Source organism: Protopterus annectens, chromosome 12.part0, assembly GCF_019279795.1.
Source record: "Protopterus annectens isolate FY-2018-M chromosome 12.part0, PAN1.0, whole genome shotgun sequence".
Taxonomy (NCBI): domain Eukaryota; kingdom Metazoa; phylum Chordata; order Ceratodontiformes; family Protopteridae; genus Protopterus; species Protopterus annectens.
The window spans coordinates 1,259,092,048-1,259,120,001 of record NC_056746.1 but is presented as its reverse complement, the minus strand read 5'-3'; the positions used below and the strand labels follow the sequence as shown (position 1 = coordinate 1,259,120,001).

Genomic DNA, 27,954 nt, shown 5'->3' with positions numbered 1-27,954 from the left:
TTTAGGTTCTCTAACTTTTATTTTCTGCTAACATCCAGAAAGTGTACTTACTAGCCAGTTACTGAAATGTACCCAAAAAGACAAATTCACTGACTCTGTCTTCTGAGCTTCTATTTTCACACTGGGAGAGCTGAAATGAAGATATTACACAGTGTGCAGCCATTTTGGTTGCCCAAGATGTGCACGGTTTCTATAAAAAGTCAGCATTGCTAGGAGATTTCCTCAGTTCTTCTGCCCACTAAGGCCCTAATATGGACATGTCTGACAATAGTAGGCTATTCCTTAAGAAAACTCCTTATTATATAAAGGTATCACAGGGAAGAAGAAATCTAATGTACACCTTTCTTAGAAGAAAGCTGTAAGAGTGGCACTATTCTTACAGTGACCACTCCTCAAAGAGCTACTGTTATGGTAAGTATAGTTACACTGTGCTATATTCTTTAGGTTGGAATACTGCAACAGTAAATCATAACATCCTGGTAAACGGCCAAGCTGTACTATTACACAAAGAACGGAAGGGCATTTACATGAACTCCTAAAGAGCAGCCATGCTAAAACCTGCTCTACACTTCAGTTATGCATCCAACTCACAGTATTTTGTGAAGGTATCCACAGAGGCCAAGTTGCAGCATGAAACAGATGGTGTGTTCATAGTCCCAAAATATGCTGCTATGGGTATGGCTCTACTATTAGACTTCTGATGGTGCCTTAAATAGATCTGTTGCATTTGTCATGGCAATGGACAATAAAGTGTGTCAGCCATTTTGAAGGCATTTACTGACCTGCTGGCCTTCTTTCCCTCTTTAAAAAGATACTAAAAATGATCAGAGTTTTTGACATTTTTATTTTTTCTTGTATAGTACTTCAACTGTCTGTCAACAATCAGTAAGATGTCTGCAATCCTCTGCATAAGTTTAATAGTCTGTACTGAACACAAGCAACTGAGTGGATTAACTGAGCAGATTAAGAGTCATTGCAGTAACTATTTTTAGCACAGGGTTACAAAATCTACAAGGCAGATCAGTCCAAGGACCATTAAAGCCTTGACAGCAATCATCCTCAAAAGCACTTGCTGTCTTCATGAAGGAGGCACAAAATAGACACAGGAAGAGTTTGTGGCGAGCCATTCAGTTATCAATGTGCACCTTAAAGATGCTGTCTCACGTGAATAGGTAGTTTATTCCAGGGATGAAGCATGCACCTGGACATGAATCTATCATGGCAGCACAGCCTGTTTATTTGTTGACAAAGATTTAAATTCTTAGTATGGGTGCTTGTGGAACTGTTTGTTTTGTGAAAGTGCAAGAGATCCAGGAGGATGGGGTCCTTTACGGCTCTAAATGTTAGACATAAATCATCATGGAGGAGTCTGTAAGATGCTGTGTATAGGAAAAGGCATTTGTGTCTGTTTTCGTATCGGATAGTCTTCAGGCTTCCGATCTTTTTACTTAGTAACCTATGGGTAGGTTGATTTGTATAATAAATTTGCACAAATAATGCAAAAGGGGAACTCTGCTCACTAAATGGTCTGTAAGGATGAATAAACAGGATGATAACTTCTTTTGATCAAGATATGATGCCTTTAGATATTATGTGATGCAGATGGATGGCTTTTCTGGCTACTTTTGGAACATGGTGGTCAAAGGACAGGGAACTGTCAGCGTACATATCTCTGAAGGCTGAATCAATTTGGAGAGGGGTGCCATCTATGATGCAGGTCATGGAACAATTTTCCAACTTAAACTAAATTCTAAAAATGCAATACTGTTAAAGTCCAATTTATTTAACAGTAGTGAACTACAAGGTCTAGACCAAGCTGTAATGAAGTGGTATCACAATCTGAGTGAACAAAAACACCTAGCTTGCAATCATTAGTACATGTAGTTAGCCAGAGATCTGCTACCTTATAATTGTTAGCAAATATAGTTACTCACAGATCTGCTAGCTTGTAACCATTAGTAAATGCAGTTATCCAGAGATCTGGTTTGTTGGTTTGAAGGCTGGAGAAACAGATACTGAAAAGGATGGGTCCCAGCACACCATGAGAGACACCACTGGGAAATGTTTTACTTTCTGAGGTGGCTCTGGCTACTTTAACTACATATGTTTTGTTTGACAGCCAATTTGCTATCTATTTCACAATATAAGGGTTTACACACTTAGGTCTTTAGTCTATTGACAATACCATCACTGGCAATTGTGTCAAAAGCTTTGGCTAGATGGAGGCATGCGCAGCTTCTGTGACCCTTTCAAAGAAGTTTACTAGGTTCAGTAGACAGTACCTATGGTTGATGAATCAGAATTGGTAAGGGTCTCGAACAATAAGGTTTCCATTGTCAAGTTTATAAACTCTAGCATGATGTGCTGCATAGATTTGCAATTAAACTAGTTAAGTTAATGGTAAACCAACACAGCTGAAATGGAGCAGGAAAAACGGTACTTCAAACGACCAAAAATATAAGGAAATTTATTAAAGTTTGTTAAAATAAAGCGCTTTTCGTCTGGTTTAATGCCACAGACTTCTTCAGACAATTACTTCTAAAAAAGGCTTGCTATATATACACACAGTTACAAGGAGAACCCAATCAACAGGCAAAAAGCAATTAAACAATTAAGCAATGAACTACTACGTACTGTTTTTTAAAAAGGCAGCCACAAATTCATAGCAGCAACAAAAAGTGATGCGTTAGCATTCGTTACTAAAACTATTTTGTCAAAACCACACCTATTAAATTAATATAACTTTGACTTCAGAAAAGCTAAAGACAAAAATGTAATTGTATAATATTGACTATAAGAAACAGTAAAAAGTTACAAATGTTTAAACATATTTAAAAGTAATGACATTATAAAAGGCTTAAGTGAATAAAAAACTAAGAAACTAAAAAATTAGTAAGCACACAAGCATTTACCAGGATGAAAAGTTTACTAACTATAGACCTGTACAAACAAAGTTGTCATCTACATAAACTCTTGATTTTCAAAATGCTGCTTATTGAGCAGTTTTCATTGAGACCAGGGGCGTTGAAGGAATTAAGTGTAATCTGCCAAAGCAGTTCTAATTCCTCTAATTTAAAATCTGTTGGACCACCTCTTTCACTTGCTATAACCTGGTCGATGACCATGAATTTGAAGGAATGGTTGGGAAAAAGAGAGATATGTTTTGCTAAAGCATTGTCATGTTTATTTTTTCTAATTGCATAAGAATGCTCGTAAATGCGGTCTCGGAGACGGCGCTCCGTCTTGCCTACATAAAATGCAAGACAACTTGCGCACTGGGCCAGGTAGACCACCATTTTCGAGTTGCAATTGACCGTATATTTCAAGTTGTAAGTATAGTCTTCAAGTTTGAACCTGTTAGATTCTGTAATATACTTGCAAAAATTGCAACTTTGACATTTATACATACCCACTACTCTACTTATAGGTCTCTTTTGACACTCAAACAAGTCTTTTAAGTTTTTTGCTCTCCTAAAAATCACTTTAGGTTTGATCCCTAATTTCTGACACAAACCCTGATCAGTCAAAAGTACCGCCCGATTTTTATATAAAATCTCAAGACAATCCCTACTGTTTGTACTGTAAGTTGTTATAAACATGGAGCTTTCGTTAAGTGGGTCAGAAATGGATTTAGACCTTTGAGAAGGATATGGATCTAAGTCAAGAATAGTATGTTGGTCGAAGTGAACATGTTCCTTCATCAAGGATACCCTGACAGCCTGGTCAGCAACATTGTAGAAGAAGTGGTCCAAAAACGTGATAAATGCATTTATAAACCTATTCTAGACGAGGTCCACTTCAACCAACATACTATTCTTGACTTAGATCCATATCCTTCTCAAAGGTCTAAATCCATTTCTGACCCACTTAACGAAAGCTCCATGTTTATAACAACTTACAGTACAAACAGTAGGGATTGTCTTGAGATTTTTTATATAAAAATTGGGCGGTGCTTATGACTGATCAGGGTTTGTGTCCGAAATTAGGGATCAAACCTAAAGTGATTTTTAGGAGAGCAAAAAACTTAAAAGACTTGTTTGAGTGTCAAAAGAGACCTATAAGTAGAGTAGTGGGTATGTATAAATGTCAAAGTTGCAATTTTTGCAAGTATATTACAGAATCTAACAGGTTCAAACTTGAAGACTATACTTACAACTTGAAATATAGGGTCAGTTGCAACTCGAAAATGGTGGTCTACCTGGCCCAGTGTGCAAGTTGTCTTGCATTTTATGTAGGCAAGACAGGCGCCGTCTCGAGACGCATTACGAGCATTCTTATGCAATTAGAAAAAATAAACATGACAATGCTCTAGCAAAACATATCTCTCTTTTCCCAACCATTCCTTCAAATTCATGGTCATCGACCAGGTTATAGCAAGTGAAAGAGGTGGTCCAACAGGTTTTAAATTAGAGGAATTAGAACTGCTTTGGCAGATTAGACTTAATGCCTTCAGCCCTGGTCTCAATGAAAACTGCTCAATAAGCAGCATTTTGAAAATCAAGAGTTTATGTAGATGACAACTTTGTTTGTACAGGTCTATAGTTAGTAGACTTTTCATCCTGGTAAATGCTTATGTGCTTACTAATTTTTTAGTTTCTTAGTTTTTTATTCACTTAAGCCTTTATAATGTCATTACTTTTAAATATGTTTAAACATTTGTAACTTTTTACTGTTTCTTATAGTCAATATTATATAATTACATTTTTGTCTTTAGCTTTTCTGAAGTCAAAGGTATATTAATTTAATAGGTGTGGTTTTGACAAAATAGTTTTAGTAACGAATGCTAACGCATCACTTTTTGTTGATGCTATGAATTTGTGGCTGCCTTTTTAAAAAACAGTACATAGTAGTTAATTGCTTAATTGTTTAATTGCTTTTTGCCTGTTGATTGGGTTCTCCTTGTAACTGTGTGTATATATAGCAAGCCTTTTTTAGAAGCAATTGTCTGAAGAAGTCTGTGGCATTAAACCAGGCGCTATTTTAACAAACTTTAATAAATTTCCTTATATTTTTGGTCATTTGAAGTACCGTTTTTCCTGCTCCATTTCAGCTGTGTTGGTTTACTAGTTTGTGTTTAATTTATTGTCTTCTTAGTTTTTATGGCATCAGAAACAAGAGTCAGTGAAGGCGATACAACATTCGTGAACACACCAGAAATACTGAATAATCCACCCAGTGTTGTCACATCGCCCATCATGGTTACACCTTCCTGTCACAATGACAGTCTTGATAGAAACTGTAACAACATTTTGGACTCTCTTATGCATCGTATGGACATGTTGCTTGATCGTTTAGTGAAATTGGAGAACCACCAACAAGCTAAAACAACTGTGCCTTTGTTTCATCCAACTGCACAGGGCAGTCCTGTAACTGTTTTAGCCAACAATGGCACGAATAGTTCTTTACATTTACAGAGCTTTATTGGAGCTGGCTTGACAGGAGGACCGAGTCTTATGGCGGGCAGAGGAGTATTCCGGCCAGCCACTTACCTACTTCTGATGACGCTCCTGTACTTGCAGTACCAATTCAACCAGGGGCAGCACAGTTCGACTCGCCTGTAACGTCTAATGGCAATTCGACACTTACTTATGGCAACAACGTCGAACCTGTCTCTTCAAGAGCTCCTTTCACAACTACAAATCTTTCTTTCAATAACATTAACAACACTGAAAGTCTTCCTGACATAAAAAGTACAGTTTTGTACCTACCATAAATGTAGATGTCCGATAGGTATGCATCTGCAGTCATAACATATGGGTTGTCCTGCCTCAGGCAGCCCTTCGGTCGGCCAGATTCCAAAGTCTGGGTCTGGCCTCGGCTGATGTCGCACTTTCCCCGATGTCAGAGCTTCTGGGGTATAAAGGCATCAGCTGACACCATTTTCCTCAGTGTTTCTTGCCTCAGATGCCAGGTGCCCTCTAGGAAGGCTAAATTTGGATTAATGCAGAAAAGTTCCAAACAGTAGCAAATTATATACATATATATATATATATATATATATATATATATATATATATATACAAACAAACAAATACACCATAATAGATTCCCCCAGCTAGCTGAAAGAGGGGTAAGCACCCTAGGAATACCACAGAGGGGAAGGTGGGTAATCCTGACTGCAGATGCATACCTATCGGACATCTACATTTATGGTAGGTACAAAACTGTACTATGTCCTTCAAGGATGCATCTGCAGTCATAACATATGGGTAGAATACCATAGCCAAACTGGGGGAGGAGGTACTAAGAGAAGGATGGTGTAGTTAAGATCCCCTGCAGAACTGCAGTTGCAAACCCTGCTCGGGATCTGGAGTATAAAGGTAGATTGTAATGCTTGGCAAATGTATGCACGGAGCTCCAAGTAGCAGCTTCTAAAATGTCCTTGGTAGCCACCCCTCGTAGGAAAGCTGTAGTGGTGGCTGTGGCCCTTGTGGAATGAGGCCTGATATTTTCAGGAGCTGTCTTTCCATGAAAGGAGTAGCAAAAATGAATGCAATTTCCTATCCATTTTGAAATTGTCTGTTTGGAAATTGCTTTTCCTTGCACCCCAGTTGCATATGCTACAAAAAGTTGGTCAGTTTTTCTGTTGGTTTTAGTTCTGTCCAGATAGTAGCGTAGTTGTCTGTGTATATCCAAGGTGTGCAAAAGATTTTCTCCTTTGTTCTGTGGGTTAGGGAAGAAAGTAGGCAAATGAATAGCTTGGTTCAAGGATACCCTGGATACCACCTTTGGCATGAAAGTAGGATTGGTTCTCAGTGACACTCTATCCTGGTGGAAAATAAGAAAAGGCTGCACTGCCATTAATGCCTGTAACTCTGATACTCTTCTTGCTGAAGTGATTGCCAGAAGAAAAGCAGTTTTCCAAGATAAAAACTGTAGGTCTGCTGATGCTGCTGGTTCAAAAGGGGGTAGTGTCAATTTTTCCAGCACAAAATTGAGATCCCATGCAGGTAGAGGGGGTCTCCTTGGCGGTTTAACATTTTTGATCCCTCTCAGAAATTGCCTAAGCAGAGGGTGAGAGAAGATAGGTGGATCCATATTGTATTCTGCTGAAATTGCTGAAGCATGAATCTTAATGGAAGAATAAGACAGGCCATTGTGGAACAATTCTGCTAAGTACTCTAGGATGTGTGCTAGGTTTGCCACTGTGACATCTGTGCCCTTTGATGTGCTCCAAATGAGAAATCTCTTCCATTTAGCTGAGTATGTCTTCCTTGTGGAAGGTCTGCGAGCCTCTAGGATGATGTCCTTCACCCTCTGAGATAAAACAGTTTGGTTGGGATTTAAGGAATTTTCCAGGCAGTTAGTTGCAATGTTTTCAAGTTTGGATGTAGGGTCTTGAAGTTGTTCTGTGTTAGAAGAAGAGGCCATAGGGGAAGAGGCCATGAGTTCGCCTGAGACATGTTTCTCAGTAGCGGATACCAGTGTTGTCTTGGCCAGTCCGGAGCTATTAGTATCACCTTTGGCTGTTCCTCCCTGATCTTCAGTAGAACCTTGTACATCAATGGGAGAGGTGGAAAGGCATATACTGTTAGGGCATTCCAGCTGAAAGAGAGAGTCCACCCTCCAGGCTTGTGGGTGGTATGTCCTTGAGCAGAATTTCTTCAGTTGGTGGTTGAGTGGGGAGGCGAACAGATCTATCTCTGGCATTCCCCATTTCTTTGTTATGAGTTTGAAGATGTCTGGATGCAACATCCATTCATGTGCATCCGTGGTAGTTCTGCTTAAGCTGTCTGCTAGTGAATTTTCTTTTCCTGGTACGAATTTGGCCTGCAGCTGGATATTGAGATTCAGGCATAAGTTCCACAGATTCATTGCCATCCGGCATAGAGGGTAGGAATGTGTGCTTCCTTGTTTGTTTATGTACCACATGACTGTGGTGTTGTCTGTCCTTATTAACAGATGTCCTTGCTGGAGGAATGGTTTGAATGCCTCGATTGCATGCCTCACTGCCAGCATTTCCTTTTGGTTTATGTGCATGCTTAGCTGTCCTTGAGGCCATAGGCCTTGGATGCATTGTCCTCCATGTGTGCTCCCCATCCTCGGTCTGAGGCGTCCGTGGTGATGGTCTGCCTTGTTTTTGGTTTGTTGAAAGGCAACCCTCTGTTGGACTGGCAGGCTTGAGCCCACCACAGGAATTCCTTTTGAAGGCATGGAATGATTGGTATCATGGTTTCTAGACTGTGACTGTGTTGAGACCATTCATTCCTTAGGTACCATTGCAATTTTCTCATATGCAGCCTGGCATGTGGAATCAAGATTATGCAGGATGCCATGTAACCCAGGGCCTGCAGGACTTTCCTTGCAGTAAGCTGAGTTTGTCTTGTCAAAATCAGGAAATAATCTGGAAGTTGTTTCTGTTTTTCTTCTGTGAGAAAAGCCATCTGAGTGATTGTGTCCAGATCCGCACCCAAGAAGGTTATCCTTTGGGATGGCACTAGTCTTGATTTTTGGATGTTGACTGTGTATCCCAAGGCCTGTAGCAGGTGTATGACATAAGCAAAGTCCTTTAACAATTTTTTCTTGTTGTCCGCTTGTATTAGGCAGTCGTCCAGGTATGGATAAATTTGAATTCCCTGAAGTCTGCAATGTGCAATTACTGATGCCAGGCATTTCGTGAATACTCTGGGTGCAGTAGATAAGCCAAAGGGCAATGCTGAGAATTGATAATGCTCTGATCCTGCAAGAAATCTGAGGTGTCTTCTGCAATCTGGTCAGATAGGGACGTGCAGGTATGCCTCCTTGAGATTTAGAGTCACCAGCCAAGACTCCTTGCCCAGCATGGGAAGAAGTTGCTGTAGGGTCAGCATTTTGAATTTTGGCACAATGAGATAAGTGTTGAGCGCGGACAGGTCAAGAATAGGCCTCCATTGGTTTTCTTTTCTTGGTACCAGGAATAATCTGGAGTAAAATCCTTGGCCTTGTTCTATAGATGGTACCCTTTCTATAGCTTTCATCTGAAGTAAATTGCTGATTTGTCTTAAAGCCTCTGCCTTCTGGTTTGGTGGAAGGTTTGGCATTCCACCCCTTTTTGGCAAAGTGTGGAAGTAAAACCTGTATCCTTTGTCTATTGTTTGCAATGTCCATGTATCCTTTGTAATGCAATGCCAGTTTTTCGAGAATAAAGCCAGCTTTCCGCCCAAGGGAGCTTACAGTTGATCCCTGGTAGGCGGAATCAGAGTCAAGTCATTGGGTCTGTCCTGTGGTAGTGGTTGTAGTTGTAGCTGTGGCACTACTCCTCTGGTTGGCAGGCTGCCACTGACAGCCCCTGAAGGCACCCTTTGATTGACCTCTGCCTCTAGGGCGTCTGTTCCTGCCCCTCTGTGCTCTGGAGGTGTCTGGAAAGGACCAATTCTTTGTAGGACAGTTTCTGCTGAACCTCGGAGGTTGGACCTGCAGGAATTCCTTTACTGTTTGCACAGATTTTGCTTTTTCTTCCACCTTCTTTAGAATCTCCTGTGCAGGGGAGCCAAATAAATTTTGTTTCTCCATTGGAGCATCGAGGAGTTTAGCCTTGACATGGTCTGACAAAGATTGCTCCTTCAGCCAGGCATGCCTACGAATTACTGCCCCAGTCATAGCTGATCTAAATGAAGCCTCCAGTGCATCATAGCCACATTTTAAGAAATGATTACTGACCTGCTGAGAGTTGTGTACCAAATCCTGAAGGCATTTACGGTCTAAAGGTTCAGGAGAAAGCTTCTTATTCAGCTGATCTAACAAAAATTCTTGGTACTGTATCATATGGAATTGACAGTTTAATGCCCTGGCAGAAAGAGTAGCAGATGTATAAACCTTTTTTCCCCATTTCTCTAATGCTCTAGACTCTCTTTCAGAGGGTAGGGGATTTTTGGCAGTAGCAGCTGCAACCCCTTTAGGGCCCTGAGAAATAGTTTCTGGGTCTGCAGCATGGGCTTTATACAGGTGGAAGTGATAATCCAGGACCCTGTAATATCTGTCAGGTTTGGCAGGGGCTGGGGGAAGAGAATCAGGGGCAGTACTGACATCATTGTACACATCATCAATTACAGTTAGAACAGGTGGTATTGGCTAAGGGCCTATGCTGGGGCAAATGCAAAAAGGTCCTTAATCTTTTTCTAGAATCAGAGAAATCCTGACCCTGCCATTGAAAGTGCTCCCTCATGGAGTGTAAAGTCTCCCCAAAGGAAAATTCTTCAGGTGGTGAAGCCGAAGGAATAGAATCTTCTGCATCTGAATCCTCATAAGGCAAGTAGGCCCCTTCCTGATGGTCTGACAAATCAGATCCATCCGTGGAGTAATCTGAGGAGAGAGGTTCAGAGGGATCAGTCCTGGGCCTTTTGTCTGGAGGTGGTTGGGAGGCCCTGTCTGGGTGAGGTTGGGAACCCCTAATTAAGGATATAAGGTCCTCAGCAAGACTGAGAATCTGAGAACTAGAGGAAGGCCTCTGGGAAGTAGATTTGGCAGGCAAAGTTTTTGAAAGTTTGGCTGCTTTAGCCCTGGAGAAGGCCTTGACATAGAAGCTGGAGGCCTAGCTGCCCCACGTGCAGGAGTAGAAATGTCCAAAGGTATGGTGTCGGACAATTCTTGAGCACTAGCTTCGGTAGGGAGTTCTGAAGCCGACTCAGCCGGGGCCTCTCTGGCCTCGGTGGTCAGAGGTATGGTTTCGGTAGTAGTAATAACCGTGGACTCGGTTTCAGCCGAAACCGAGACACTCGCGGTAGGCCTAGCCGTGGTTTCAGCCGAAACCGCGGGCCGCGAGTGTCGGTCCTTTTCCTTGTGTTTTTTGACCAAATTGCGAATTCGGAGTCTCCAACGGCATTTTATAAGCAAAAGAGGTTCCAAACAATTCCTCTGCAAACTCCGACAGATGTCTAAGAGTCCGCCGGTTGAAGGAGGCACAGGCTAAACAAGCTGATGCGTCGTGGTCTGGGCCTAAGCAAGGAAGGCAGTAAGAATGGAAATCCTTATGAGGTATTTGTTTCCCACAAGTTAAACAATTATTTACTTTGTCTGACATCGGCTGAGGCAAGAAAGAGTCCCCAACGGGGTACTTAGCTTTTTTCGAAGTCTTCGGTAGCTGAAATCTCTGGATCTGACCGACCGGCACTTGCGAACAGCTTCTGCTTCGGGCACTGCGTGGCAAGAAAGACTGAGGAAAATGGCGTCGGCTGATGCCTTTATACCCCAGAAGCTCTGACGTCAGGGAAAGTGCGACATCAGCCGAGGCCAGACCCAGACTTTGGAATCCGGCCGACCGAAGGGCTGCCTGAGGCAGGACAACCCATATGTTATGACTGCAGATGCATCCTTGAAGGACATCAATGGATTACTGGTAATTTTTCTTTCACTTCAAGTCTGAATGCAGAACAGCTCCAGTGGTCTGATACTAACAGTGAGTACATAGATATTACGTACAACTTGAATTTACTGGACAAACTCTTGGTTAAATTAAAAAAGACTCAACTGGAAATTTCATATTTCCAGGAGTGCCTTAAACGCAACATTATTCCTAAAGTTCTGAGACACTACCAGTATCCCACAGACCTAATAACGAACTCAGCATTCCATAAAGACTTGTCAGCATTATTTCAACAACAAGGTGTTGACTTACTGACATTAATGATTAGGCACTATACCTTGTCTGTGGAGTATTAAGTCAACAAGTTGCTGATTTGGATTTCAAAATTAAATCGGACCGCCAATTCTTCCGGTACAAATATGAATATAGCAGACTGTTTGTCAGTATTGACCAATATCTTGACAAACTTAAGAATAATAAAACTAAAAAGATCGACAGGGATGTAAAGGCATATAGTGAAGGAACTGTCTATCCTCCTCCACCACAAGCGCAAGTTTGGAAACGCCCAGGAGGTCCTCCTCAACCCGGCGTTAACAACAACACTCAGGCACTACCCACAAGGAACTATGAGAATAACCAAGCCCCCATGGTTAACAATTCACTTGGCCAAGATGTAAGCTTAGAGGGGTCTCCACAGAATGAGCCTAGTGAAAACGAAAGTGTTTTTGTTAACCAAGCTCCTTGTCATTACAATTTAAGATCTAATACGTCTAATTTTTTAGGAGCGAGACCAAAACAATTCACAAACAGATCGAACCAAGTAGCGAAAAGGAATACAAAACAATACAGGAATTAGATTCACCATTGGTCGCACTTGCTGCGAATTCTTTTGATACCCTCACTTGGCTTTCGGTTCCACCTGAACGTGACTACAACCACCTTGATGGTTATGTACCAAACTTAACTGTAAGTAGCGTCATTTGCCAAGACGGTCCTAGCTTTTTGGTACCACCAGAGTTACCGGTCATTTTGAGTAATGTTGAAAATGACTTTAAAGTATACAACTACTCTACAGTTAACATAACCCAAGACCAAGTGGAACTTTTTGCTAAAGGTCACATGTACGTCCCTAACCAAAAGTTGGATTTAGCTCGAACTATCCTAGATATTAAACTGTTTACTAGGAAACTAAACTTGAATTTATTGTTCTTTGGTAATTCTACCTCTAATGTAAACCCTTATAGAATTCCAAGTGACTTAACCCACCACTGCATCCATTATTAAATATTTTTGAACAACTATGCGAACTTGACATTTGTCAAAAGTTTAAGTTCGATCATAATTTTCCTTCATTTGCTAACAACATTAAAGCTGAGAAGGAATGTATAGACAGCATTAGATTTAATAATGTTAGAATATGTAAACCAGACAAGGGTGGGGGTTTAGCTATTTTTGACAAAGACAATTATGAGTCAAGAATGCTCCAACTCTTGGATTGTCCCTCTTACTCACTTAGTTCGAGATCCGAAATTAATGGCGCTTATAAAACCATAAAGGACCAAGTATTGAAGAGATGTTCATTGAAGGCAGAATTGACCAGAACACCTTCAACTTCATGAGTACATCTTACCCAAGATTTCCCTACTTGTTTGGAATACCTAAATTGCACAAGGACGTTGTCAACCCTCCAATGCGTCCACTCCTGGACGGTAGAGGATCACCTACGTACCCTTGTGCAAAAGTGGTAGATGTTATTCTACAGAAATACTTGGTGAAAATCAACCACATATGTAAAGATTCTTGGTCTTTTCTTGACAACATTAAAAATCTCGTCTTTAGCAGTAACTACAACTTCCTCACGGTCGATGTTAAAGACTTGTGTACATGTATACCACATGACATAGCTTTGGAATGGGTCAGTCAATTTATGAGAAAGAATGGAGGTGAAAATGTTGAGATATCTTTAGTCAATGAATTATTGGTCTTGACTCTTGAGAACAACTACTTCATGTATGCTGACAACTTTTATCTACAACAAGTTGGCGTCGCCATGGGTTCACCTTGTGGAGCGAGTGTAGCTAATTCCGTAATGGCCAACTGGGAAGACCTCTTTGTCTTTAATAATTGTAGCTTTAGTGACAGGTTCATTTACTACACCTGCTACCTCGACGACATCTTTATAGTAGTAGACGGTGACGCCACAATCAGTGAACAAATTGTAGATTACTTGAATGCGACTACTAATTTTCTCCAGTTCACATCTAATTTTAACACCATGTCCATTGCCTATTTGGACATTCAGCTGAAGAAAAACACTGAACTTCAGAGACTTACAGATAGTATTCATAGAAAGAGTACTTATTCAAACTTTCTTGCATTATACAAGCTGTCACCCATATCATCAAAAGCGAGCTGTGGTCAAAGGCCAACTAGTCAGAGCAGCCCGTATTGTTACGCTTAACCAGGATTTCCTCGATGAATGTACTTTTCTTAAAAACATGTTCCTTCATTGAGGATACCCTGACAGCTTGGTCAGCAACATTGTAGAAGAAGTGGTCCAAAAATGTGATAAACGCATTTATAAACCTATTCTAGACGAGGTCCACTTCGACCAACATACTATTCTTGACTTAGATCCATATCCTTCTCAAAGGTCTAAATCCATTTCTGACCCACTTAACGAAAGCTCCATGTTTATAACAACTTACAGTACAAACAGTAGGGATTGTCTTGAGATTTTATATAAAAATTGGGCGGTACTTATGACTGATCAGGGTTTGTGTCAGAAATTAGGGATCAAACCTAAAGTGATTTTTAGGAGAGCAAAAAACTTAAAAGACTTGTTTGAGTGTCAAAAGAGACCTATAAGTAGAGTAGTGGGTATGTATAAATGTCAAAGCTGCAATTTTTGCAAGTATATTACAGAATCTAACAGGTTCAAACTTGAAGACTATACTTACAACTTGAAATATACGGTCAACTGCAACTCGAAAATGGTGGTCTACCTGGCCCAGTGCGCAAGCTGTCTTGCATTTTATGTAGGCAAGACAGAGCGCCGTCTCCGAGACCGCATTTACGAGCATTCTTATGCAATTATAAAAAATAAACATGACAATGCTCTAGCAAAACATATCTCTCTTTTTCCCAACCATTCCTTCAAATTCATGGTCATCGACCAGGTTATAGCAAGTGAAAGAGGTGGTCCAACAGGTTTTAAATTAGAGGAATTAGAACTGCTTTGGCAGATTAGACTTGATGCCTTCAACGCTTCTGGTCTCAATGAAAACTGCTCAATAAGCAGCATTTTGAAAATCAAGAGTTTATGTAGATGACAACTTTGTTTGTACAGGTCTATAGTTAGTAAACTTTTCATCCTGGTAAATGCTTGTGTGCTTACTAATTTTTTAGTTTCTTAGTTTTTTATTCACTTAAGCCTTTTATAATGTCATTACTTTTAAATATGTTTAAACATTTGTAACTTTTTACTGTTTCTTATAGTCAATATTATATAATTACATTTTTGTCTTTAGCTTTTCTGAAGTCAAAGTTATATTAAATGAATAGGTGTGGTTTTGACAAAATAGTTTTAGTAACGAATGCTAACGCATCACTTTTTGTTGCTGCTATGAATTTGTGGCTGCCTTTTTAAAAAAACAGTACGTAGTAGTTCATTGCTTAATTGTTTAATTGCTTTTTGCCTGTTGATTGGGTTCTCCTTGTAACTGTGTGTGTGTATGTATGTATATATATATATATATATATATATATATATATATATATATATGTATATATAGCAAGCCTTTTTTAGAAGTAATTGTCTGAAGAAGTCTGTGGCATTAAACTAGACGAAAAGCGCTTTATTTTAACACACTTTAATAAATTTCCTTATATTTTTGGTCGTTTGAAGTACCGTTTTTCCTGCTCCGTTTCAGCTGTGTTGGTTTTCTAGTTCGTGTTTAATTTATTGTCTTCTTAATTAAGTTAATGGATCTGAAATTACTGAGGTCCAACGTACGGATGTCTTTGTGAAGGGTAATGCCCACTTTCCATGCTTTAAGCAAATACCGAGTGAAGAGGTTTAGGTTGAACTGGATCAGGTATATATGAAGCTAGTGAGTAGGCATACTTGAAAATTATTAGGTTCCATGGACCTGGTATTCTTGGCATGAAATGTACATTTGTTCTCAATGACACCTTTTCATTAAATAACAAGGGGGTTCTGTACATGAACTTTGAAATTCTTCTGCCACAAGTAAAAGCAACCAGAAAGTGTGATTTCCAGGAGATATATTTTAGCTCTGCCAAATCCTTTCTCCTTTCCATCATGAAGTTTAAATCCCAAGAAAGGGAGGTACATTGGGTTCATATTAGAAGAACGAAAACCCTACACCACGAATGTTCACATGAGCAAAAATGCCGGGAATTGAAAATGGGATTGCGGGGTCGTGTTACAGTGAGGAGTGGAATATTTGCCCTTTACTCACTGTAGTGCGACCTCGGAGTTAGAATATATAGTTAGTGGGGGGTGCGGGGGCGCAGCCCCCCACAATAGCAACTTTCATCACCGGCATTTTCGCTCATGTGAGCGTTCGCGGTTTAGGGTTTTCGTTCTTCTAATATAAACCCGGTACATCTTGTTGGAGGTGTTAAGCATAGGACCTCATTAAAAAAGACCTTGACAAAAGGATCAGCTGCTGTCTGTGAGATAGCTGTAGACAGGTACAGATTGCAGAAACATAAACATTGTCAAATATGATTAATCAAATCAAAGTCAGAAGTCAAACTAAACTTTATTGCCATTCAGAAATCACACAAGTGCAAAAACTGAACGAACTTCTGTGTCTCTTGACTCAATGTGCAGACAACATATAGACTATTTTAACAGACCTTTACACATGCAACACCTAGCTATTACATCACCTATTCCTTTACTTAGCTATACATTTACACAGATAACACCTGTCTATTACATCATGGACATGCAGGTAGACAAACTAATACTGCACATAATTAGAAACACATTTTAACACTTTTTTGCAGTGAACACTTACTTGCATGAGACTTCAGAATTGCACAGGTACTTAGGTAACACATTTCATTGAACCTTGCACAGAAAAGACATTGAGTATTGTACTGAAACATGTGAGTATTGCATTATGGACCTTAGAGTACTGCACTATGGTTAATTTACAAATTCGCAAGATGTATTGCACTGAAAGAAGGGAGATTTTACTGCATTGCTACTATCCTAGATGGCCTATAAGTTACAGTCATAGTGAATATTGCACTAAGTATTAGATGAGACTGGTAACCAGGTTAATGCACAATTTGAGACAAGCTTCTACAGTTTCTACTGACCCAGATGGCCATCATGGAGTGTAGTGGTTACTAGAGTTCAGCATCCTGATAACATTAGGGAAGAAGCTATTCCTGAATCTCATAGTTGTGCAATGTATGCTTCAGAATTGCTTTCCGGATGACAGATGCAGGAACAGTCTGTAAGCAGGGAGAGTGTAGTCTTTAATTTTTTCTCTGGCCCTGTCGAGACAGCTGGATAAGTACAAGTCGTGGATAGGTGGTCTTGATGGTTCTCTCAGCTGTCTTCACCACTCTCTGAAGGGATTTGCACTCAGAGGTAGAGCAGCTTCCACACCATACAACAAGGTTGTTCGTCAGGATGCTTTCTATAGTACCTCTGTAGAAGGTAGTGAGAACTGTCGATGGGAGATTCGCTTTCCTCAGCCTTCTCAAAAAGTGCAATCTCTGGTGCGCTTTCTTGACTATGGCATTTGTATTTGTGTTCCAAGACAAGTCCTCATCGATGTGCACTCCCAGAAACTTTGTGCTTCTCACTGTTTCCACTGTTTCCCCATTGCTGGTGAGGGAGAATGTCCCTAGTGATTTTTCCTGAAGTCCACAATTACCTCTTTTGTCTTGTTCGTGTTTAGTGCTAAGTTGTTATTTCCACACCAGGTAATCAGCTGTCATCTCTACATACTGTTTCATCGTCGTTACTAATGAGGCCCACCACCACTGCGTCATCAACAAGCTTGATGGTGTGGTTTGTATTATACCTGGCTGTGCAATGATGTGTTAACATGGTGAACAGCAAGGGACTTAGTACACATCCTTGTGGGACTCCAGTGTTAAGAATGATACTACCTCAGGAGTTATTTCCTGCACACACTTTGAGGTCTGTCTGTGAGAACGTCAAGAATCCAGTTACAATGTGGAGTGTTGACTCCTAGTTGGAGCAGCTTCATTACCAGATGAAGAGGAATGACTGTTAAAAGCAGAGCTGAAGTTCATGAATAGTACCCTTGTGTATGTGTTTTTATTCTCAAAGTGTTCCAGCGATGGATGGAGTGCTGGAGAGATGGCATCTGCTGTAGAGAGGCTTGCTCGTTAAGCAAACTGCAGAGGATCAAGATCAACAGGCGGCCCAGATGTTATGGCGTCCTTGACCAGCCTTTCAAAGCACTTCAACACTGTGGAGGTGAGGGCTACAGGGCGGTAGTCATTTAAGCAAGATGGTGGAGACTTCTTCGGTAATGGAATGATTGTCGTGCCCTTGACACATTTTGGAACAATTTGCTGACTCAGAGAGTTATTGAAGATATCTGTAACATCTGCAATATTACTGAAGTACCTTAAACAGCCTAGAAACACTGACAGGAAGCAATGTAACAGATATAAAGTCATAGCCCAAGAAACAAATCTCTTCTATTTTCTGCCAAAAGTGTTTTACTAGAACATTTAGGAATCTACTATGGTTCCAGGACTGCAAATTCATCAAAGTGCAGTTTCCTAGATTTGAATCTGCTTACAAATGTAGTTCTTTCACTACTGTGACAAACTTTCTACAATCTGCTTGTGGGAAGCTTAACCCTCCCCACAGGTTCATAGGTAGGTACTACGTACTAGGCTCTCTCTCCTTACAGGCCATTTTCAGCCAATACAATTTCCCTTTTGGTGCTTGAATTACCCTATCCCATTTGGCATTAGATTGGCCTTACCCATCGCATGGTTGATAATTACATATTACCCCTAATAAGAGTAGCTGGGATCATACCACAGATAATTTGAGGGGACCTATGTATGAGATAAAGCACTTAGGAGCTGCCTCTGTCCATTAGTAGTACAGGGGCAGTTCTGGTGTAAATTTTCAGTTTCCCATCCATAGATCCAAGCTGCTGTTGAACATGGACAAGCATGAGCTTTGTTTTATGTGGATGGAGGCATCTGTGCCAGAGCAGTGGCATCCTCTGTCAGATATAAGAGGTTTAATCCCTAGACAGATGATTTCTGATGACATTTCACTTGCTGATGTGCAGTAAATCCATCAGTACTGGGTCAGAGGATGCCTTGTATGCTAGACACAGGTCCTCTCTTACCGGTCTGTAGGATACAGAGTATAGTGACAGGGCTTTGAGTAGGTCTATGTAGGACATGTTGTTTAGACCTTGCACCCTTTTAGCAAGGTATCTCTGTGAGTGTTCCAATTGTTGCATGTGTCTGGATAGATGCATGCCAAAGGGGCTTTATACTCTATGTTTGGCCAGATGAGTGCTGAGTAAAGGGGGACAATGACATCCCTAGATTTTGACACAATTCCTTTGTTTTTAAGCTGTGCAGTATATAAGGACTTTCTTATGACAAGTGACACATGTTGGTTGAAAGTTAGGTCACTGTCCACATAAGTTCCCAAATCCTGAACAACTGAGTCAACTATTAGAGGAGTACTGTCAATGCGGTTGCTCCCTGGGATAGATAACATCCTAAAGGATACAGTGATGCACTTTTTTGGCATTCAGTTTTAGTCCATGACTTTGGCACCAGTTAGTTATTGGGGATAAACTTTCCTGAAGGATGCTTAAGTCACTTGAAGATTGAATGACTGCTCCTAGTTTGCACTCATCTGCAAACTTAGTCAGCCACAGCCATTTGGTATTGGCTTTTACTTCAGAGAAATAAATGTGAAACAGGAAAGTTCCCCGCACAGAACCTTGGGGAACTCCACTGCTGATTGGTCTCTTTCTAGAGGTGACTTCCCCATTTTTATTTCCTGTGCCCTATCTGTGATTCAGTTGGCAAGCCAGTGGGTGACATAGGGGTTTATTCCCAGTTTATTTAGCTTTTCTACTATGCCTCACTGAGGAGTTGTGTCAAAAGGTTTAGCCAGGTCATGGTATGAGGTATGCATTGCTTTGCCTTTATCTATTGCTTTGGTGACCTTTTCAAAAATGTCCAACAGGTTGAGTAAGTATGACCTGCCCTTGACAAATCCAAATTGAGATGGGCTCAGTGCTTGAAGGTTCCCTATGTCCTTAATGATTATTTCCATGATAAATTTTTCAGTAGCTTTCCCACAGACACTGTAGTTACAGCCAGCTCTGAGGTTGCTGCATCTTGGGAAAATGTGGCAATAAAACAAAAAAACACCACTTCAGGATACACAAATTATGGGAAAATGCATTTAAATGAACATGTTTTTCTGGGAAATGTAGATATTCAGTCTTTCAGCATCTTTACCATATTAAAGAAATGCTATCAAGAATCAAAATTATATCAATAGGAGAGAGTGCATTATAATTAAGCAGGTAATTCCCTAAAAACAGGGATGATACAACTGATAAAGTGCAAATAGTAGGGAAGAAAGAAAGACAGGACAGACCACCCAATCACATGCTGTGCAAAATGCACAGCTATAAAACAAAGGACCAGATGCTCAGAACATCAAATGGCAGAATTATAACCAAGGAATTAAGCCTAGTGATGATAGTTATGACTACAGTACAGCCCTTTATTTCAAAAGAAAAGAACACATGCAGAGATGAACTAGTAATGCTAGGCTTCCGGTTGTACACATGGTACAATGGCACACTGCCAGTCAAAAACATTATGGAGAAACATGGATTTCAAAACACAGAGATCTAGCATAGAGCTTCATTACTGAAAAAAAACAGAAGGCCAAAGCAGCAGTAGTGCAATAAATCCAGCTTCCGAGGAACAGAAGTGCAATTTGCATCATTAAAGAAATAGCTCTCAGTCTCAGATTTCATGTACCTAAATAGTCCAGATAGCAAGAGACAGGTGCTGGCAACTGAAGTCCAGCACCAAGGGAAAAGGATGATCAACAGCAACACTAATGGCTGGGAGCAGGATGGTAGCTCATTTGGAACAAAAATATGTGAACAGCAAAAGAAAAGAGGAGGTCAAAGGTGGCAACTGTGATAAAACAGAAAGGGAAGATGGAAAGAGTGGAAAGATGTGCAGAACAACAATCAGTTTACACAAGAGAAGGAGGCTGGAACAAGTATGGAGAGAGTGTCAGCAGCTGTGGAAGGAACAGCTGGCCAGGATGGATAGGAAGTGTGGATGGAGAGATATAAATGGACAGGACCAGCAGAAAAAAAGAGATGTGAAGGGAGTAGTAAATCAGCATGCAGAAGAAAGAAAACAGAGGAGCTATAAAATGAAAGTGGTAGCACATAACGGGCAGTGTTGATCAGCAGAAATACAAATACTATTAAGGCAAATGCATCAAAGGGAAATGCTACAGAAATGTTTAACACTTTAAATGTTTGAATCCTCTTTTTTTCTTTTTAAAATACACATTTCATTAAACAATGGGACATTTCTGGCTTGCAACTGGTGGAGGAGCAAATTGGTACAATTAACAAAATGATTCTTTTGAGCTGGAACATATGATCTGAATTGCCTAGACATACTAAGACCTTACTAAATGTAATGCTACTGGCTGACAAAAAAGCAATTGCTACAAAATGGAAATCAAAATCTAAATCCATGGTAAGTGAAGTACTGAACACTGTCATAATCTTCTTTCGGCTGTTCCCGTTAGGGGTCGCCACAGCGGATCATCTGTTTCCATTTCTTCCTGTCCTCTGAATCTTGCTATGTCACACCAACCACCTGCATGTCCTCTCTCACCACATCCATAAACCTTATCTTAGGCCTTCCTCTTTTCCTTTTACCTGGCAGCTTCATCCTTAGCATCTTTTTCCCAATATACTCAGCATCTCTCCTCAGCATATGTCGAAACCAACGTAATCTTGCCTCTCTGGCTTTGTCTCCAAACCTTCCAACCTGGCCTGACCCTCTAATGTACTTATTCATAATCCTGTCCACCCTCGTCACACCCACTACAAATCTTAACATCTTTAACTCTGCCACATCCAGCTCAAACTCCTGCCTTTTTGTCAGTGCCACTGTCTCCAACCCATATAACATAGCTGGTCTCACTACCCTCTCGTAGACCTTCCCTTTCATACTTACTGGTACTCATCTGTCACAAATCACTCCTGACACTCTTCTCCACCCACTCCATCCTGCCTGTACTCTCTTCTTCACCTCTCTTCCACACTCACCATTACTCTGAACTATCGATCCCAAGTATTTAAACTCATCCACCTTTGTCACCTCTACTCCTTGCATCCTCACCATTCCTCTATCCTCCCTCTCATTCACACACATATATTCTGTCTTAGTCCTGCTGACCTTCATTCCTCTTCTCTCTAGAGCATATCCCCACCTCTCCAGGGTCTCCTCCACCTGTTCCCTACTCTCACTACAGATCACAATGTCATCTGCAAACATCATAGTCCACGGGGACTCCTGTCTAATCTCATCTGTCAACCTGTCCATCACCATTGCAAATAAGAAAGAGCTGATCCTTGACGTAACCCCACCTCCACCTTAAATGCATCCTTCACTCCCACCGCAGACCTCACCGCTGTCACATTACCCTCATACATATCCTGTACCACTCTTACATACTTCTCTGACATTCCCGACTTCCTCATACAATACCACAACTCCTCTCTAGGCACCCTGCCATATGCTTTCTCTAAGTCTACAAAAACACAATGCACCTCCTTCTGACCTTCTCTGTACTTCTCCATCAACACTCTCAGAACATCGCATATATAGTACTCTTTCCCGGCATGAAACCATACTGCTGATCACTAATCATCACGCCCCTTCTTAACCTAGCTTCCACTACTCTTTCCATAACTACATGCTGTGACTGATCAGTTTAATCCCTCTGTAGTTACTACAGCTCTGCACATCACCCTTAGTCTTAAAAATCGGTACCAAAACACTTTTACTCCATTCCTCCGGCATCCTCTCACTTTCCAAGATTTCATTAAACAATCTGGCTAAAAACTCCACTGCCATTTCACCTAAAACCCTCCATGCTTCCACAGGTATGTCATCTGGGCCAGCAGCCTTTCCATTCTTCATCCTCTTCATAGCTATCCTTACTTCCTCCTTGCTAATCCATTGTACTTCATGATTCACTATCCCCACATCATCCAACCTTCTCTCCCTCTCATTCTCCTCATTCATCAACCCCTCAAAGTACTCTTTCCATCTCCACAACACACTCTCCTCGCTAGTGAGTATGTTTCCCTCATTATCCTTCATCACCTTTACCTGCTGCACATCTTTCCTAGCTCGGTCCCTCTGTCTAGCCAATCGGTACAGGTCCTTTTCTCCCTCCTTAGTGTCCAACCTTTCATACAACTCTTCATATGCCTTATCCTTTGCCTTCGCCACCTCTCTCTTTGCCATGAACCTCATCTCCTTATACTCCTGTCTACTTTCTTCATCTCTCTGACAATCCCACTTCTTCTTTGCCAACCTCTTTCTCTATATACTCTCCTGTACTTCCTCATTCAACCACCATGTCTCCTTTTCGTCCTTCCTCTGTCCAGATGTCATACCAAGCACCTTTCTAGCCTTCTCCCTTACTAGCTCTGCTGTAGTTACCCAGCTATTTGGTAACTCTTCACTGCCACCCAGTGCCTGTCTTAACTCATCCCTGAACTCCACCTCACAATTACCCTTTTTCAATTTTCACCATTTGATCCTTGGTGCTGCCCTCACACTCCTCCTCCTCTTCTTGATGACCAACATCATCCTACAAACCACCATCCTATGCTGCCTAACTACACTTACCCCGGTCGCCACTTTACTGTCTCCAATCTCCTTCAAACTGACCCTCCTACATAAGATATAATCCACCTGTGTGCATCTTCCTCTACTCTTGTATGTCACCCTATACTCCTCCCTCTTGTTAAAATACATATTCACCACAGCCATGTCCATCCTTTTTGCAAAATCCACTACCATCTGACCTTCTGCATTCCTTTGTTTAACACCATACCTACCCATCAATGCCCATTGAAATCTGCTCCAATCACCAGTCCCTCACACTTAGGTACAGTCATCACCACTTCATCCAACTCACTCCAAAATTTTTCTTTCTCATCCATCTCATACCCAACTTGTTGAGCATATGCACTAACAACATTCATCATTACACCATCAATTTCCAGCTTCATAAACATCACTCTATCCAACACTCTTTTCACCTCCAAAACACTCTTAGCATACTGTTCCTTCAGGATAACTCCTACGCCATTTCTTCTCCCATCCACACCATGATAAAACAATTTGAACCCACCTCCGATACACCTAGCCTTACTCCCCTTCCATCTGGTCTCTTGAACACACAATACCCCAACCTTCCTTCTGTCCATCATATCAGCTAGCTCTCTCCCTATACCAGTCATACTGCCAACATTCAAAGTTCCGACCCTCACTACCACAGTCCTAGCCTTTCTCCTCTCTTCCTGCCTTTGGCCATGCCTTCCGCCTCTTCTCCTTCCGCCAACAGTAGCCCAATTTCTGCTAGCACCCTGTTGGCTAACAGTACTGATGGCGATCGTTGTTAACCCAGGCCTCGACTGATCCGGTATGGAAATATTTATTGGTGTCTGCATGAATTATTTGGCGAAGTTTTACGCCGGATGCCCTTCCTGACGCAACCCTCCCCATTTATCCCGGCTTGGGACCGGCACAAAGAAATGCACTGGCTTGTGCATCCCCAGTGGCTGTAAAGGATGTAAAAGAACTGTAGGTGTAATCTTCAGAAAAGGGAAGGAGCAAATTGCATAAAAATAAATGGAATTTGTGGGAACAATGTATGCAAAATAATGTTCTGGAGGTAGGGTAAAGTTCAAGGGAAGGCAGGTATTGTGCAATTTATATAACGTTGGAGCGAATGATAATTGTTAAAAATTTTATATGTGTACCTATGTCATTATGTAAATTATGATTTAATAAAGAATTTTACTAATAAAAAAGGAAATAAAGATGATTGAGAATATCTTTAAAGGGACTGCATAAAAGCCAAGGGGATGCAATCTGTACTATATTCAGGAAGCGATAAAAGAGCTCCTGCATTACATACAAAGGGTAATGGGAACAGAATAAAGGTTAGTGGACATGTCGTTAAGAAATGAATACAGTGAGTGCAAGGGACTCTGGTAGAATGAGAATCAGGACTGGCACATACAGCATGATGTGGCAAGTCAAATTTGCTATAAAAAACATCTATTGATGTAAAATATGTAAAATATATTAAAGCACAGGGGAAGACACACACAAAATAAGAAAAGAAGGGGTAATTGCCTAAAATTGCAGATTACGAAAGCAATTAAATGAAAACTTGCAGTGTGATGATAGAATATAATAATAAAGGGACTGCATAATGGACAGTACTGAGGTGTTGCATGCATAACAATGCACTACACTGTGTGTGATCATTGCAAAAAGGAACAGATTGGCAAAGGTTTCAAAAGAACTAGTACAGAGGAGGGGAACAATCAGTCACCACGTAGAGGGTGGGAGAGGACAGTACACAGAAAAAATGCCAAGCAATATGGAAGAAAGACGATGACTGGTTTCAGCCACAGCTAGAGAACAAATGGATCAAATATGACAGGATGACTGCATGGAAGGCAGACAGAAGCGGATCCCACAGGTTTATAGTGAATTCTAAACCAGAAGCAGACAAAGGGGAGGGTTAGAAAACTGACAGAGACTTGTAAAAGGGAAGTTTTAACGGAAAGAACAGGTTGTAGAGCCAAGGAAAGCTAGAAAATCAAAAACTGCAATAATGAGGCAGTGGTTAGGAAGGGCATAGCATGTGGGATGGTGAACCTGGGCAGACATTAAATCAGCTAAAAACATCCCTGCAACAGAATGTAGGCAGCTGACGGGAAATAAGGAGCACAGACACTTACACTACCCCGAGCATAGGAACGCAAGTAGCCCAGACAGGAGGGGAGAAGACAACTTTACATTCATAGGTTCATACATAAATACTAGGTAACTGGTATACACACCATTACAAGCCTATCCAATAAAGAACATACAAAGGTTCCCTCCAGCCACAAGCAGCAACATAATATAAACTATGGGAGAAATTAAGGCTGTGTGTGTGTGTGTGTGTGTGTGTGTGTGTGTGTGTGTGTGTGTGTGTGTGTGTGTGTGTGTGTGTGTGTGTGTTTGCACATGTGTGTGTGTTTTAAATGCTATCAATTGTCCCCGATTTCACAGAATTTCTTTCATGTTTTGCTTCATATTTTGGTCTGTTCTTTGTAAAGGTTTGATGCTTTTTTAGAAAATCAATGAAGCTTGAAGACCCTAAATAAAGATAAGCATCTGAGTTAAAAAAGAATGTTAATGCAAAGCTTATTTTTCTAGCAAATTTCTAAGTATGCGAAGGTAATACCTGTCTGTGATATTGGTCCTTTCTCTTTCATTATTTTTGCTTTCTCCTTGATTTTTGAGCTAAAGATTGATAGGTATGTTGAAGGGGGTGCATACTGTGTTCTAATAGAAGAGCTGAGGGGATAAATTCCTGACTGACAGTTATTTATTTTTTCATTCATTCTTTTTTATGTCATCAAACATCTGTGGTGTATAGTCAAAGTGATGCAAATGATGCTTACATATGTACATAGTGGTGTGTTTACATTTATATGTATACTTACACACACACACACACACACACACACACACACACACACACACACCCATACATATATGTACACCAGTGGTGCACAACCTTTTTGTGGGGAGGGCCACTACACAAATTCTTAATGCATCTGCGAGCCACCTCAAAACATAGTAAGTTGTTACAAGTTAACAATAGGTACAGGTAACTGGCATTTTTACTTAAGACAGCAGTTATGAAATTGCCTGTTTTCTACATAAGCTTTGTGTTTAACTTTATTCTGGTTTGCAGCCATGACTTATTACAAACTCTTGCAGAAAGTTACTACTGTTTACAGATTACAAGTTACAAAACAACAAAGAATAGTTACTTCTGCAGCTACAATCAGAAGTGTGCACAACTGCAGTCAATTAGGTAAGTAAGCAAGTGCTGGAAAGTTTGCATGACTGGAGTAAGGCATAGCATTTTTTCATTTTTAAAATTCTTTTAGTTACTCTCTGGGGGACATATGGTGTAGCATCGAGGGCCACACGTGCACCACTGATATATATATATATATATATATATATATATATATATACACACACACACACACATATATATATATATATATATATATACATACATACACACACACACACACACACACACACACACACACACACACACACACACATGTATATAAACACACATACATAAACTAACAGTTACTTAATGCAAAAGAAAACAGCTGTGCACTAGGACAGCATTTTCTCCTGGGAAGAAGGAATTACTTGAAGATAGGGTTATGTCAGTAATAGACTAGTCCACTAATAGAAGAAGAATCAGTGGAATGACAAAGTGCAAGATGGTTGGTGGCAGATGATGTCACTTAGGCTGTTCACACAAAAAAGCATGCAATCAGAAATGTAACCACAGTTTGCAAAAAAACGGGGAAAGGCAAATTGAGGAAGTATTTCATAGACAGATTGGAGAATGCAGAATCAGCCTTCCTGAGTAAGCAACTCGTTCAAAAGCAGTTGTAAAATTTAAGAATGCACAAGATAAATATTAGGCAGGTCTCATGAGTGGTTAAACAGAACTGATGGTTTATCCAAGAGATGTAAAAATGCACCAACTAGGGAGGCTGGCTTGTTAGATGTGGTGCTATAGTCTGTTTTTTTTTTTTTTTGACTGCCTTACTGTTGATCCGGGCCAAGTCACAATTACTTCATTCTCCCCTAGCATTGATTAGAGACAATCTACACCTAGCAGGATGCCAGACCAAATGTTCTAGCCCCACTTAGACATGCCTACGAGTACAGCTGACGAAAAACAACACATCAAAAACAGCAAGCCAAATATGTAACCTGACACTTTTGTGGGGTGGGGGCAACAGTAAGGCTGCTGCCCATCCAGTTTTTCTCTAAAGTCTCTGTGTGAAAGCTACATTTCTATAACACCCCATCATATATACCCTAATTCTGCCCTCCTGCATATTACCACAATCCTTTTGCCTTTCCTCAGAGTTTTAGCATTGCCTTCTTGCTGTCACAACACCCCCTCAAAGCATTCCCTACATCCATATGATAAAAATAGAAGTCACTGGCTGTAAACCAAATTGTCTATAACAAAACTACATACACCATGATGCAAAGCAGCATAACAAGTTCAGGAAATAAATCAGGCTGGCTGAGCTTAAAGGAAAACTGCATGCTACCAAAGAGTGTTACTTTGCAACAAGCAAAAGGCAAAACAGCAGACATATACATGTTTTATTCTTGTTTGCAATACACAGTATGCCACAGCTTTAGATGAAAGGAACTAACAAGTAACTAGTACTTGCTTGTCCAGCAAATTGTAT

The 27,954-nt window shown here is 40.6% G+C and overlaps 1 protein-coding gene across 2 annotated transcripts in view; it reads right to left on the bottom strand.

Annotated features, from left to right (window-relative positions):
- MAP1LC3A (microtubule associated protein 1 light chain 3 alpha) overlaps positions 1-27,954 on the bottom strand; it is a 412,466-nt gene that overhangs the window by 136,602 nt on the left and 247,910 nt on the right. The gene's annotated exons all lie outside the window — the stretch shown is intronic.